We start from the raw sequence: 12,954 nt of genomic DNA on the forward strand, positions 1-12,954 counted from the left end.
GGTCTGTATGTCTGAAGCTGCCTTATAGCCCCCGTTCTTGCTGTTCATCTGCAAACGCCCTGAATTCATTACCAGCACGTTGATGAGAACTTTTTTCCTCCCACTTAAAATACTTCTAAATACATTTTCGCATCATATGTTTCCCATTTCTTGCCAGCAAATGGAGTCCTCTTCCCCTCCTCTGGTGGTGATGAAAGGCCGGGAGGGACAAGCGATCCTCTGCCTACAGCCATGCACGGGGATGTGAGCTACCTCAACTGAGCATCTGACCCCCACATGCTACGTTTCCAGGTATAATATATTGCACAGTGACCTTTGGGGGAGCAAAAGGAGGGAAAGAAGCCCAAGGAATGGAAGAATTACATGCTTTTAGATAGGACTCGTATTGCTGGAGCAGGGAGGGTTGGTCTTTAAAGTACTCCCTGCATCATCAGGAACCTGGCCACGTATATGATTGGCATTTGTACTGCTAATGAGACCATTTCTATTGTAATGAGCTCATTACTATTTTTATTGCTATTGTATTTTGCATGTTTCACAAATCATGCAGGGAGCTGCTTTTTATTCCCACTTTCTACCTTGGAAACTCTCAAGGCAATCTCAGTGCCTGCGTCACACAGATGAACGAATTAACCCCCGCGGAGGGACCGAGGAGGGGCGGCTGCTCCGAACTGGTCAGGGATGGAGGAGGAGAGGAAGGAGAGCACTGAGTCGTGCCTGGAAACTAATTCAGTAGGGAGTTCCCATGCTGTTCTGAGACCCAGTGACAAGACGTTTTTATGAATGTATCGCCTATTGAGCAATGTCTGCACAAAATTAGCCTGTTCCTAAGAGGGTGCTTGGCATATATATTATGCTCCTTGTCAGCTGTTGCTTCCAAGCATTGATTTGTATCAGACTTTATTTCTCTGCCATTTTGCACTATTTTCCTTTAATAACCTTTGGATATGATAAGGCAAAGAAGTTTTGGCTTAGCAGCAATGTTCAGGTTCCCAGCAGTGCTCAGCTGGTCTGACTCGTGTCCCTTGAGATGCTCCTTTCTTTCCTGAGCTCCACACACGTGTGCAGCAGGGCAGTCGCCAGAGCCGCTCTCGCTGGCTTCCAGTGGTCCTGTTGGCTTGGCCTGCTCTGCTTCAGGGCTCACCATGGGCTCCAGTGGCTTCTCAGCAGCCGCTGCCTCAGCTGTAACTCAATGAGTAGCCAGTGCCCTGGTATTAATCCTCTGCTGACTTTCAGCTACTCAGCCCCAGTGGTGCAGCAGGAGATGGGGCTAGAGAGGGCAGCAACACGGGGAGCTCCACCATGATCCTGTGGAAGTTTCCAGAAACCTCTAGAGTGCAAGTGAACCGTAACTGTGAATTAGCTGCTGGAAAACTGTATTACTGTGTCATATCACTGCCACTAAAAAGTGTAGCCATGGCAGTTTCTGATGGAGCAACGAAGATAACACAGTTCACAGGCAGTTGGGCCTTGCTCTGAGCTCAAGGGTGCAATTCCATTGACTGGGTTAAGAGAGGACATACCTGTGGGTCTGCATCACCTTGGATGTTACTGACCACAGGACTAGCATGCTTCAGCCTCACCAGACAGGTGAGAGGTGTCCTGTGTGGCTATCAGTACATCCCACATGGAAATTCATCTGAAATGCTTGTATCACAAAAGTGATGAAGGGAATTAAAATGGCAGGGTGGCTGGCCTATAAAATAGTCAAAAATTCCAATAACTTGATTGCAGTTGAACTTTATTTTTAGGATGTGACTGACAGGGGATGATTGAGTAGTGCTGTGTCCATTTAGCTCTGATGGACCCAGTAAAGCAAGGTGAAGACACTGACAAACGGATGTCATTGCTCGCTGACGCCAATATTCTGGTCCTGTATGGCATTTGTGACACACAATGATCCAAGTGTCATCTTTTGCTCATTTTTTTATGGCTCATTTTTCTTTTTTCTGGTTCTTCTGCCTCTCAGCTCATGACAGAAGGAGGATAAAATGCCACCCCAGGATACTTCTGTAATAGTCCCTATTGTGCTTTTCTTTTTCCTTTGAAAGTATGAAAGCATTTAAACGAACTCAGGTATTACTTGGAGACTGCAAAAAGAGGTACCGCAAGGAAGAGGCTGAGCACCAGTACTGGAGTGCTTGTGGGTGCTGATTCTGAACCCGCCTGTGAAGATAAGGGCAAAAGATTAAGCCAAATGAAGCTGACGAGAACCACCTTATTTCGCAAACTCAGTGCCCCCCGTGCTTTTGCACAGTTTGTTTTCTTCCCTTGTCAGTGAGGGGATGTTTTGTTTTCTCTGTTCCTTTGAATTACAGTTGTGATTCAGCTGTCACAGCAATGTGGATTTGGGGCAGTAGAAAACTGCTGTGCACTAATGCTTACTGGACTTGACCTGCTGACCCATTATTTTGCAGAAGATGGCTTACAGCTTTCATTCATGACCTGAACTGGCCTAATTATTGCAATTCTAAGAGAAGAGTAGCATCATTAGGGTCCTAGTTTACATTTGCTTGTTCCTCTTCTGTAGGTCCCCAGCAATGAAGAGAGATTGCAGTGCAGCGTTCTCCGGATTACTGTGCCACCTCTGTTGAACTGGAGCATCAACCATATAAATCTTGTGTAAGCTTCTGGCCCCATTTCAGCCAGTTCACGTGTTATCTGAAGTGCACTCAGCAGCAAAGCGCTCTGGAGGCTGTTCTTTTGGATTTTCTGTTAGTGCAATGCAAGGCGACGCAAATTTGAATTCACATCAACGACACCATCATGTTTGCCATAGGTAATTATATGCAGACATATTACGTCTTCCTCTAGAATGTACCTATGGATGGTCTGCAAACAACACTGAAGTTTACATCTTAAAGGTAAGGTTTTTTTAAAACGTGGCCCTATGCGTATGTGCTCTCCATTTTGCTTGCTTAATTCAGCTGTCAAATTCTAACGTCTCACGTTCTCCCAGACAAAACCATCTCTCCAAATTGCCTCAAACTGTGACAGTAAGTCACAATGTCGATTCTCCTAGCTAGCCAACTGTGCTGCTTAATTAGGGTGCCTTTCCAAATCACCTTCGGTAGCATCGTTGTAACATATGGGATGAGGTTTAGCTATGTGGTCCGAACCCAGAAACAAAGCTTAGCGCTAATTGTCTGAACACACGGAGACCCACAGCACAACGGCGTGGGACGTCTGCTCCGGCCTCCAGTCCTCTGGGACAGGCACGGAAAAGCTTTTTGCACGTGGCCCTGGGGAAGAGAAAGGGACAAGTTTGCTGGGGAAAAAAAGATATATATATATATATATATATATATATATATATATATGTATGTATATCTGTTTCCTGTCTTTATTGCACTGGGGGTGGAGAAACCAACATTTCTCTACTCTCTCCTTGGACATTTTTTCAGATAAACAGCCGCCTTTCTTCTCCGTGCAGGCCCACTGCTCAGCTTCGTTTAGAGAAGCAGGAGTTCAAAGTGCGCCATGGGCTTCAGAGGGAGGAAAAGTGGCAGAAATCCTCCCAGGACAAACAAAAGGAAACCACAGGACTTGATCCAAGGAGCTCCGTGAATCCAACATGCGTATGAGTTGAGTTGCGCCGCAGCCCAGCTGAAGGGTATCGAAATGAAATCTTCTCCAGGAAAATCTCCATGTTAGCACTATGGAACTTGAAGGTAGGATGTACTGGGTGTATCTGATCGGTTCATTACTTGTGATTCAATCACAGTTTCTTTCAAAAGTAACTAATATTGAGTACACATGAAGCCGTATTTCCTTCCTGCCGTGGCACATGCTCAGCAAGTTTTCCTTCAGCCACTTCATGACCCTTTCCCTGCCTCCCCAGCCCAGGAAAGCCGTGCTCAGTGTGACTAATCCAGCACAAGATTCGCAGCTGTAAGCGGGGTTTCAGTTCAGTTAGCAATAGACTTCTTCCCAGTGACTTGTTTCCACATCCCAATTCAAATTTCAACCCTATAATACTGATGCTGTGGTTTTTTTGGCTGGTTTTTGGTTTTTGCATTAATATATCTGCTCAAAGAGAATAGATGTGATCTACAGATCCCCAGTGGGATTACTGAGAAAGGTCACACACAGCCCTGCAACTCAGCTCATCCCCCATCTCTCATTTCGTCCTGACATGAGCAAAGCCTGTATTTTAATATTATTTGTTATATTTAGGGCAGTTGACCCTCCTGGTCAGACTCGGGGATTAGGAATTCATTTCGCCAGGCATTATGCAAAAATACAACAAAAAATTGCCCCTGGCTCAAACTCTGTAAGTCCACTTGCACGTAATTGTAAAATCAGGACCAGAATCTGAAGGGAACTAAAAACAATTGGTGCGAGCAGGCGTTTTTGGAAGTGTGAGACAGTGATGGCTCCTCTGGCAGTGCTGGTGTCCTGCACCAAACGGGAGCGCCCGGGAGCAGCGGGAGCGAGCCCGGCTGCTGTCCCCCGAGCCCGGCTGCTGTCCCCCGAGGGACAGCAGCGCTGTCCCCCGCCAGCCCTGCGGAATGGAGGAGTCACTCGGTCACTACAAGGAAGGAAAACCACGCGGCTTAAAGTGACCAGTTAGTAATCAATTCCTGCTGTGGAAACGTTTGTCTTAGCTGTATGGGAGGAAAAACGAGAAGAGCGCGTGAAGAAAAATAAGCATTGCTGCTTAACTGGAAAAAACCAGAAGTTCATTCAAAAATGAATAATGGAGCCAGCGTGGTACGAAATTCAGCTGTTTTAAAATAATATCTACTTTAATTGCATCAATCTTTTAAAATAAGCATGTGAGCATAATAACTTTTCCTTCCATTACACAGCTTTCTGTGTGTGTTTTGAAAACATTTTTATCTGGTTTGCTTTCACAGTTTCAGCTTTAAAGGTCGTCTGGTTTTATCAAGATGCCATTCCGTGCATTCTCGGTGGTATTGACAGCATGCGGTGGGTGATCTTCCTCCAGCAACCGGACATGGTGTATGCAAACAACCCCAAAATAATGGACATTCCTTTTGCATTTTAATTTAGCACTGTTTAACTGATACACTTTGCATATGTGTTTAGAACACAAAGAACAGCTCTGGCCTCCTGAGTGGATTCTGTCACTGGGTTTCAGCAAGTAAATCAACTCCCTGATCCTCAGAAAGAGGACGACTGAGCGCAATAAATGCTGCAAAACATGAAATTGTGAGTTGAAAATGCAGTGATACAGAGAATAAGGCTAAAACATCTCTGAGATGTTAAAGAGCGTGTTGATAGCTGCATGCATGGAAGACGATGAAGTTCATCCGTATTGAGATAAAGTCATTCGCTTAATGTTTAGGAGTATTTCATACCCTCTGTTTTCTCTCCAGAAAAGCTTTCAGTAAGTCACAATATAAATATGGTTTGTCAATGAACCATAGGCCTGGACCGATACCCTTCCTGCTGCAGGTGCTGTAATAACTGAAAGGTATTCTCATAACTGTGATAAGGACAGGGGTGTTTTTTTCATTTATGCAAGTGAAAGGTGCTGTTGTCATCTGATGAGTTGACTGAGCTTTCTGTATTTGTGGCAAAAATCCGAATATTCCTACGGCATCCTGCAGTCAGCAGTTTCACAGCACTGGATATTTGCAAAAGAGCCTCCACATTATAATTCGGTGACACATAAATCTGCTGCTCCCTAACTTCCAGCACTGGCCTTTCCAAATCCAAAGTTAAATGGATTCTACCCCAAGAGCTGAATCGTCACCTCAACTGTAGTGCTTGAGAGATTTGCTGTTACTGAGGAAACTGGTCTCCTACATATTTTTATGGAATAATTTCCCAAGGATATATCTTCAGTGTATGGGTAATACAGTATATCACAACATTGTAGCTTCTGGACAGTCCAATAGAGATGTAATCTTATTTTAGCAGAAATCTGGATGCTCATAGAAATCTGGATGCTCTGTGAAATGGATAGGAAACCTGGTGCAGGTATTGTTTGGTATCTGAAAGTACCTTCACAGCTCATTAGCTTACAGCAGTGACTTCAGCAGAGTCCCCTCCTCCATCACAGTAACTCCATCCTCCTCCATCGCAGTAACTCCATCCTCCTCCATCGCAGTAACTAACTCCATCCTCCTCCATCGCAGTAACTCCATCCTCCTCCATCGCAGTAACTAACTCCATCCTCCTCCATCGCAGTAACTCCATCCTCCTCCATTGCAATAATGCTCGGGCCCTTTTCTGGTGAGCAACGTTTTTTTTCTTTGTGTAATAGTAAAATAAGAAAATGGCACCTGAGGGTGGTGACTTTCCACTGCATTTTAGGCCTCCTTAACCCACATTCATAGCGTCCTGCATGCACAAAGGATCTTAGTCACAATACCTTAATCTATAGTTATTCATGGTCGCAGTGAACTCCCTGGTACCAGCACCACTCCTGCACCCCGATGTTGGCCTGGTTTTTGTCTTGGATCATTGTGGATAGGAGGGAAAACAGTAAATCATGTATATTATGTAGAGTAACCCTGTTCTACCCATCTCCCCCTTCCCTGAGCACACTGGAAACCAGCAGCAGACACCAGTTCCCCACTCCTGTTCTCACCAGCTTCCTCTTGATCTTCCATAATTGCTCTTTTCTCCCTGCAACTTGCACAGATGTAGATGGACATGGGGGACGCTTTGCTGCTGAGCAGGATGAAATATGCACCTCTGACAGACATGACTGCAACTTGCACTGGCTTTCAATTGCAGCAGAGTGTGAAAACTGGGCAGGGACACGTATTCACCTGGGCAGGCGCAGTGAAGATCGCCATTCGCTCTGTTGCTTCCGATACACTCAGCACAGACGCTGCCAACATGAGTGGCTTTTCTTCAGCATCACTATTGTGCTGTGCAACACAGCTGTGATGTTCAAATGTTATCACAAGTACCGTTCTTGCCATACCTGCACTAGCCACTCATATCAAAGAGGCTTTTCAACACAGACCTGCAAACAATCTCAAATGGGACCTTTCCCTGACCTGTGACAAGCAGGTGCACGTCTTACCTGTCACACGCTGGGATGTGCAGCTGCCTGGGGCGCGATGCTCCAGGCTCACCTTGGCCTATCAAGAAGTCCAGTCCGCAGCCGTTTTGCTCTGATAAGCGAGGCCGGGGACCTTGCCTGGCAGTCTGTCTATTTGTAGATGCGCTGCATGGACTCAACCCCATGTGTATGCTCAGCTCTCACCCAGATAAAACAGCCTGTGATGAATTCCCAGTAAAGAGCAGCAGTGTGAACAGGGGTTGGAGGACCAGCTCCAATAACTCGAGAGGCACTTGAGGCTGTCAGGAAGACGCGGCCATGCGTGAGTCCCCGTGGGTGTTCGGGAGGCTGCTGCTCCTGTAGCAAACTGTTCTCTCTCACGACGAGCACTCTGCAGGCAAAAGACACCAAAGCAGGTCAGGTGCCAAAACCACCCCCCCCTCCCTTTATTCAGTTTGCCAGATACAGCTAAATAATGAACTGCATTCATTTAGTACAAGTCTCTCTTACCTCATGTCTGATTCAATGTAATAGAGGTACTAGAGATAAAATGGGTGCAAATAGTACTTCATGTAATCCAGTGGTACACAGAACTCAATACACTAATAATGAAAGCAGCTTTGGTCATGTACAGATTGAAACACACAGAAACCAGATGATATAAATCTTTCACTTGCAATGGTATGTATATTTTACCTTATTTATTAGGTAAGATTCACGCGTGTTCTGTTTCCTGTTTATTGTGATTCAGTTCCTTTGCTGTAGCCTCAGAGTCTATAGAAAGAACTATCATTCAGGGAAAGCAGAACGTTGGGGTTTTTGGAGCCCCAGTAGCTGAAACAACAGTAACTCACCCTCCAGAACATCACCACCACCACCTGGCATTCACAAATGTGAATGGAGGAGTTCCGGCACATACTGCAGACCAAATGACACTGTCATTTTTTTTCCTGCCAAAATACACGTGAAAGAGAAACAGAATGAAAGATTTCAAGGAAGATCTAAAGCAGCAGGAAAGCTCAGGGCACAACCTGAATAAACAGTGGCACTGTGGTCTTGCTGAGAGCCCGAACAGAGAGCTCTTCTTGGCTCGGCGCTGGCACGGGGGCTTGGTGTTGTGGATCAAATGACTTTCTCATAGTACTTGATTTCTGTGCTAAGAATTAGGATTTTATGTTATTTTCAGATAAACAGAACTACATTGAACATACTTGACGCTATCGTAATTTTTTTCTTCTTAAGGAAACAATAAAGTTTTGACTAATATTTAGGGGTAAAAAGAAGTGATGTTATTGAATACCTTACCATATCAATTTCCTGTTTTGTTTGATGGGATGACTATGATTTACAGGATTTCTTTATGAGACCCAATTAAATATAGAATTTATAATATTCATGCAGTTTCTGTGCCAAATATACATAGTGCTGATACAGCAGGGATCTCAAAATATCAAGCACCTGCTTGGAAGGAACAGCATTATGAATACATCTCCTTAAACAATAATTCATCATACTCAGAAGCCTAAAGTTAAGCTGCTCTAGAGCCAACACAGCTGCTTTATCATCTTATTTGCGGGATACTGCTGACTTACAGTGCTGGATCTGATTCTTGCCACTCATGACTAAGACTGAATTCCAGGATTTAGAAGCCAGAGAAGCAGCACTGACTTTGCCATGAAGGCTCGTGGCTTTCAGAGGGGAATCCGAGCTGTGGATGGTGTGTCCGCACTGCTCACATAACACACCAGGCAATCGCATCGGTCAGATCAGGGAACCATCCGAAGCTGATGTGTTCACAGAGCCTGGGAGAACCTTCGCAAACCTCACCGAGGAATGCAGGGAAATCGTCCCTCTCCACCAGGATCCTCATCCTTGATCACCTCCCCCCAGAAAAGACGGTTATGGGCCAGGGTGTTCCCTAATTAAAGTCAGCTGAGGCGCCAGCTCAGCGCAGTCGAGACGACACCTTTTTCCCCAGGGAAGACTGCTCTGCTCAGAATAATGAAATTAATTTTAATCTGCATGACTTCCTTGTGAGAGGACTTTGATCTCACATAATTTAGGTTTATGATATTATTTTTCCAGACAGGCAGCACTATAGAAGCGAGAGAGCCTGAGAGCACTCACAGCCCAGCTGGGAGCACCTGCGCCCAGTTCAGGATATATATACGTGAGCAGCATACGTGGGATTCTGGGGTACAAAAAACCAGCACCAAGTACGGCAGTGGTTTCCAGTCCATTTTCACTGCATGGAAGCAGAATCCTGCTGTGCCCATTCCAGACAGGTGTTGGTATAATTGGTCCTTTATAGCTCAGACTTTACAGCATCCCTTAGCAGCCAGCTTCCCTGATTAAGTATACTTCATTAGGAAGCTTTTCCAAATCTCTAATTGAAACCTTTGCTGCATGTGGAGCCACCACTTTTCCTGCCCCTTTGGTGACCAGGACAATATTTCAGAAACATTCTCTTTGCAGACTTCTTGATAATTAGAAACCTTTATCATCAGGTCTTTTCATTTCAAAGCTCTACAGATTCACCACTTGACAGTTTTTGCTTACAAAAAGTAAATTTGTTTAAACTTCTTTCTAATGCCTGTTGCTCTCCTGGGACCAGAGATACTTGAGCCCTTTCTGCCCCTGTTCACCAACGGAATGTATTTCAGACGACTGCTGCTGTGATGTGGGCACTGAAAGCTCTATCAGTCAATACTGGCCTGTCTGATGCCTTATGAACGTTGCTGAACTTCTTAGACGTATTGGGATTAAAGCCTCCTGAGGAATTTGAACTAGAGTATGAGCAAGTCTACCACTGCAAAATCAACCTGTTGAAAAATACCAATCCTACCAGTAGTATCCACACTTCAATACAGTTGCTTATAGTAAAAATAAATAATTAAAAAAATACATTAAAAAGAAAAAACCCACAAAACCCAAAGAAACAAAAGCAAACACTCTGAGCAAGAGCTTTTCCAGCCCAGTGCGGGGTTTGCAGGGCAGCTCTGGATGCCACAGATGCTTTGAGAGCATGATTGCTGGGCAGCCTTTAAAAACCACCCTGGACCAAACAGCTCAGGCCTCTTTCTATTAAAGTCTGCGCCACTGTGAAGGCAGCGACCGCCCTCGTATCTCCACGAAATAACCCTTCGGGTTGGAACAAATAAGGAGTGTTTCATCCAGACTGCTATTGCCTGAAGTGTAAAAATAGATTGAGGGCTGTTTTCCGAAACAAAATGCTGAGCATGGCAGACTTGGGACGGGGCGAGAACAGAGCAAGAAAACCTCAGATTTGTTTGAGATACAGGGAGATTTGCTTATCTAATCCAAACCCCTCTTGTCAGCATTTTCATCATCTCACATACCGTCCCGCGGTACCTTTTGCTCCCCGTCCGCTGGAGGGTTGGTTCGGGATGGTTCTCTGACGGCTGCAATCTCTGCCCGCTGCGTTCCACTGAACCTCCGTTTCAACGATGCAGAAAATTAATTAGGGCATTTTATTTCCTTCGCATGCAGACCTAAATACTGTTTCCAAGGCTGCAAATACGGTACCTCTGTAAATGAATAAACACAAAATTAGACTTCTTTTGCATGATTTCTGAAGCCGATAGCAAAAACAACCGTGATGGGACCTCGACACAGAATCTGCTCTTTTAACCATACTCGAAAAACTTCTGTGTACCAATTACAGAGATTACATTGCTCAAAGTGATGCAGAGAACTAAATAATCAGGCAAATACACGAACCAGATGTCAGTTCATCAGACCCAGGGAAGCAGTACTCCGCGGTGAATGGAAGACGATCTGTGGGATGTCCATTGGCTCAGCCGTAAACTTCCTTCCCGTCATTGTTTTTTTCTGTGGCCTTTTTGCTCATGAGTAGCACAGATCCCTCCGCTGCACTCGGCGCAAGAGCCCAACGATGGGTTGAGCTGGGCTGGCGGGGACGTGCAGCGAGGAGGCTGAGGCTGAGTGTGGGACTATCAATGCTGCGCTCACCTCACCCGCTCCACTCATGCACCGTGCTCAAACGTTTCAGTGCCAGTAGGACAAAATGTGGATTTGTGTCTTTAGCTTCACTCATGAAAATCTGTACGGTTCAACAAGCCTTTGGAAATCCTAGCCATATGCAGGTTTTTAGAAGTCATGCATTTCACCAGATGAAAACCTTTGCCATATTAGTACTCCGCTACTGAAAAATACTTGTTTCTACCCATATCTAATAAATATATGGTTGAAGCTCAAGTTGATCTAATGTGAATTCATGCTCAGCTGTGCATGTGATGTTTGGATATGAACATCCTTTTCACATTGTACAATACCACCCCACTGCTGTTGTGTCTTCCCTCAGCCTTAGTTGTGTGTTGTTATTGTATCATCAGCTCAGTGGCTGACTGGATAACTTAAAATGTCTGCACAAAATTCCCCTCTCTTTAAATTGGGCTAAAGATGTCAAAGTGTATCTATGTTTAGTCCAGTTAGATTTCTTTGACCGAGCTAACTTGCTATGAAACGGTACAGTTCTTCCAAAATAGGCCAAGAAGTATTCCATCACGTATTGTTGGCAAGTTTAAAACAATAAACCAAATAAAAGCCAGTTCCAGACTCTGCTTACCTGGAAATCCCCTGTGATCCTGGCTGAGAATTATTGCAGTTGGTACACAAGTTCTGCACTGCAAGAGAGCACTAAAGAAAAATGCATCCCTGCTCACAATTCCAACCTGGAGCCACTTTCTGCTCGACCCCAAGTGCGCGCTGAATGCTCTGCCATCATTTCAGTCCTTGTCTGCTCCATCTGAATCGTAACAGCTGCAGTGACTTCAATAGAGTGATGAGCATTTATTCTAGCAGGAAGTCCTACCCAAAATCTTTCCTAACTGTAAGATCACTCTCGCTGCTGAACAGGATATTCCACATGACATTATGCTAATGTAGTGGCATATTTTCAGCAAGCACAGTTGAGTAATTCATCAACAGCACCATGGTGACAGCGGTGACCACAATCCCCTCGCTCAGCCTTGCAGCACATCTTCTAACTGTCATTGCATTTTTAAGTCCTCCACAGGTACTTTCTCTTCGTGGCCACAGAATTAACAGATCTGTTACACTCCATGAATAGGAACTGTATTCTCAAAAAGGTAAAATACTAGTTAGAGAAGACTCTATCTGGAGACAGTTTAATCTAGGAAAGGCTCATTGTAGTGTGGATATTTCATGGAATCATGAAGTGCATTTAAATAAGAAAATGGCAGGTAGGGGAAGAAGACAAATATTTTTACTATGCCTACTATTGTCTTCAATCTTTAAAAAATTAAAAACAACCCCAAACCAACCATTTGTGTCAAGCCACGCACAATACTACGGCAGTGGAAGATCAAGCAAAGAGGCATTTTTAAAACGTTTGGGCTCTGTTTAGTAGGTGGGTGGTTCCAATTGAACATCCCTGGGCTGGAGATCGCCTTGTATTTCCAGAACCTGTTTTCACGCTCCCCGGTCCGCACGGGTGCCCGCTGCCCAGGCTCACCTCCTGTGCCGTGCAGAGGGTAAGAGGTGACAGAGGACACATCCCCGCGCAGCAAACACAGCCTGCAGACAGCAGCTTCTCTCAGCATCGCGTGGCAATTATTTCTGTGTAACAGGCAGTCACCCGATGACCCTCTCCTCAGCGTGCACCGCTTTCCCTGTCAAGTGTTAATCCCGTTGTTAGCGAGTCAGCTGCACATTCATTTAGGACGGCTAATGACTTACACTGGTCCTTCTCTGCATGATTTCAGCGGACGTGTAATTAGAGGTGAGCGGAGCCTTCAGAGGTGCAGCAGCCGCGAAAGCCGGGGGCAAAGTCAAAGTATTTGTCTAATTTTGCAATCGGCTGTTTCAGTGAATGAAACCATGTGGTCACCTGCACACAAAGGAACAGAAAGTACAAAAGCCAAAAATCAGCCTTTAAAAAGAAATACATAACAAATTGGATTGCC

General features: G+C 45.0%; 2 long non-coding RNA genes across 51 annotated transcripts in view; one reads left to right on the forward strand and one right to left on the reverse strand.

Moving 5' to 3' along the window:
- The window catches only part of LOC102094206 (uncharacterized), a 147,828-nt gene extending 136,604 nt beyond the window's left edge, over nucleotides 1–11,224 (forward strand). For 33 of the 43 annotated variants that reach the window (XR_010466427.1, XR_010466426.1, XR_010466449.1 and 30 more), the window contains 3 exons: nucleotides 158–291; nucleotides 2,531–3,671; nucleotides 4,860–11,224. This is a non-coding gene — a long non-coding RNA (uncharacterized LOC102094206). The remainder of the gene's footprint in view (nucleotides 1–157; nucleotides 292–2,530; nucleotides 3,672–4,859) is intronic. The other 10 variants (XR_010466464.1, XR_010466461.1, XR_010466451.1 and 7 more) reach the window with 10 other exon arrangements.
- The window catches only part of LOC110356114 (uncharacterized), a 157,608-nt gene continuing 154,997 nt past the window's right edge, over nucleotides 10,344–12,954 (reverse strand). For all 8 annotated transcript variants that reach the window (XR_010466417.1, XR_010466416.1, XR_010466421.1 and 5 more), the window contains one exon: nucleotides 10,344–12,878. This is a non-coding gene — a long non-coding RNA (uncharacterized LOC110356114). The remainder of the gene's footprint in view (nucleotides 12,879–12,954) is intronic.

The sequence above is a fragment of the Columba livia genome, chromosome 15 (assembly GCF_036013475.1).
Source record: "Columba livia isolate bColLiv1 breed racing homer chromosome 15, bColLiv1.pat.W.v2, whole genome shotgun sequence".
NCBI classification, from domain to species: domain Eukaryota; kingdom Metazoa; phylum Chordata; class Aves; order Columbiformes; family Columbidae; genus Columba; species Columba livia.